Raw genomic sequence first — 3,302 nt, forward strand, 5'->3', positions numbered from 1 at the left:
TTAGACCACCTTAAATTAATTGGTCAAAAAAATATTTATTAATAATAAAATTAAGGGGAGACAAAAGTAACCACCCGCCTTAGGCTTCAATTTACATTATATCCTACCAGGATTCCAGAAATTTCAGTAACATGATTATTAATTAGTTGAACAAACTCTGACATTAGAATAATGTACCTAATCCAACATGTGGCTGTAGTCTCACACTTTATTACTAGCTAGTAGTTATGGAAATATTCTGAAATTATAAAATTGTGTTATAAATAGGATATGATTTTTGTACGTTTTAGTTAAGATCGGAGACTAATTTCTACTTATTTAAAAATCTTCCACTCAATTTACAAGAAGGATATAAATCATATTTTTCCGTTTTTCATAAATCATTTTGCATGATCATTTCTACACTAGGTTGGCCTTTTCTACAATTTCATTAGTTAGTTAATACTTAATAATGTGTGTGTGAAGAGCAGAAGAGGACAAGAGAAAAGATTATCAAAAACATTTTTTTCCTTTTTTTTTTAAATGTTAACTCTTTCTTTTCTAGTTTTATTTCATTCTTTTCATTTATTAAATAATTAATATATTTAGAATCTAGACAAAAGTGTATCCAAATACATTAACTTTTTAATAAATTTAAAAAAAAAAAGACCAATGGAAAAGAAAGCTGCACAGAATTGTATATAACTGTATATGCAGCTTTTATTTTTAATTGAAAACATTAATTACTGAAAGTTTTATATTTTTAGGATAAATTATTAAAATTGAATTAAAAAATTTATCCCGTTGATAAAAATAATATGAAAAACAAATAAACCTCAAAAAATTAAAAGACATGAAAAATTAATCGAATATTGAAATATATTTTAAAAAAAGGCTTGGGATATAAAATTAGAAAAATAAAACATTTTTATTTTTAAAATTTGATAATTTTATGCTAAGTAGATTTTTTTTTGCGATTTGTTTTTTGTTAATGTTCAAGAAAATTTTAGTCGGTACACAGCATCTATCATCAATTCATCATCATGAAGGTATTAATTTATAATGAAATCAAGCTACCGTTCACTAATCCATGTATGTGGCAGTGATATAGTGATTTGTGAATGATCTCCAATCTGAATAAACCATTTGTAGTTGAGTACAGGTTATGCCGCTATTAATTATTACCCAAATTTGGCTTAGAATTCGTATCCGTTGAGTCAAAAATGAAAAGGAAAGAAAATTTAATGTAATAATAAATTCCACCCATCGCTCTCTCTCTCTCTTTATTTATTTTTNTCTATAATTAATTTTATGGTTGATTTTTTTTTGTACATCTAGATAGTTTTCAATAAAAATTTTTAATAGTTGTATTCCATATTATAATTAGTAATTACCAATTACCAATAGAAAAATTACAGGATAAGTGCAAACCATTGGCGTTATGAATTATAAATAGATGATCTCTGAACGAAAATTTCATCATCATAACATCTGTGATAGTTCATAGTTAACACTATACATACATTGATTCAAAACCATGGCTACCCTTATTGCTCCACCCAACCACTCTCCCCAGGAAGATGCTGAATCTCTCAACAAGGCTTTCCAAGGTGGAACAATTATAAACAATTAAATTTGTTTCTTAGTCTTATATATGCATTGGTTCTATTTTGAATTTGTTAGTACATTTTTTATTATTATTATTATTATATTATTTTCTTTCAAAACTTTGGAGAATTGGATAGTTTTTGTGTCATCTATCTGATTGTCCTATTTAGACCGGAATTTGAAATGAATTAATTAAGTAAATATATGAACTTATATTGTAGGATGGGGTACTGATGAAAGGAGTGTGATAGCAATATTGGGTCATAGAAATGTTCATCAGAGGCAGCAAATCAGAAGAGCTTATGAAGAGATCTTCCATGAAGATCTTGTTAAGCGCCTCGAATCGGAGATCAGAGGAGACTTTGAGGTACCATTATTAATTAATTTGTATCATAATTCACCATAAAAGAATATGATCATCTTAGCTTTGATCATGTTTTATGATTCTATCATCAATGTTATTTTGAAAACTCTCACTAATTCTATTTGTTTATTACAAATTTTACTTGTTTATGTAGATGTTTGATTTATTTTTTTAGTCTTGGTAATATTTTGTGGTCTTGTATTTGAATCTTCTCACTTAATTTTTTGAATCTTTGTGAGAGTTTGAACTATTGAAAAAGAAAATTATTTGAAAACTCTCACTAATTCTGTTCTTTACTATTGGTACTTGAAAAAACAGAAAGCTGTTTATCGGTGGATTCTAGAACCTGCGGATCGTGATGCTGTTTTGGCTAATGTTGCCATTAGGAATGGCATGAACTACCATATCATTGTGGAAATTTCATGTGTTCTGTCCCCTGAGGAGCTTTTAGCGGTGAGGCGTGCTTACCTCAACCGCTATAAGCGATCCTTGGAGGAAGCAATTTAGTGATTAATTTTTGGGTCGTACGGACATTTCTGAATAAATATTTGTTATAACTAAATTAAAATATCTAGAATTTTATTGGAAAAAAGCATATTTATTTTATGATATGTTATGGTGTTTAGAGATGAACGCGGATCGGATCGGATTAGTGTACGGATACCTATACAAAATTCGCAATCCGATCGAATTAGTGTGCGGAATCCGATCCGATAGCATTGCGAATCGAATCCATATCCGTAATTTTTGGTACGGATCGGATCCGATCCATAAACACACCGCTGTTGATTATATGTGAATTTTTATTGGGGATGATTTTGTGCAGCTTTTGTTGGGGCTAGTGACTGCATACAGATACATTGGTGATGAGATCAATGCAAAATTGGCACAATCTGAAGCTGAGATTCTTCATGAGGCTGTGAAAGAGAAGAAAGGTAGCCAAGAAGAAGCCATAAGAGTCCTCAGCACAAGGAGCAAGACTCAACTCATTGCTACTTTCAACCGTTACAGAGAGATCCATGGCACTTCCATCACCAAGGTATACATAAATCTTAACCCTCTTATGTTCTCTATAGTTTATACATTTATTTATTTTCTTTGATATTTTTTATTTTTTGAGTTTATGAAAAAAAGTGAAAAAAAAAATCTTAAGATTTTAGTTTGCTGTAAAATAGATGAATTTTGAGTTTGATTGATGCTTATAATTTTTATTCCCTTCTTTTGATCTAGAAAGTTTAATTATTTTTTATTCTTGTTGTTAATTTATTGTATTAAATATTGATATAGCAGGTTAAGTACTAATTTGATATGTCTTATCGTATTTAGTATTTATTCGAATAATCTAATGAGT

General features: G+C 29.0%; 1 pseudogene; it reads left to right on the plus strand.

The window, feature by feature from the left end:
• The window catches only part of LOC107614035, a 3,044-nt pseudogene continuing 1,170 nt past the window's right edge, over positions 1,429–3,302 (plus strand).

The sequence above is a fragment of the Arachis ipaensis genome, chromosome B08 (assembly GCF_000816755.2).
Source record: "Arachis ipaensis cultivar K30076 chromosome B08, Araip1.1, whole genome shotgun sequence".
Taxonomy (NCBI): domain Eukaryota; kingdom Viridiplantae; phylum Streptophyta; class Magnoliopsida; order Fabales; family Fabaceae; genus Arachis; species Arachis ipaensis.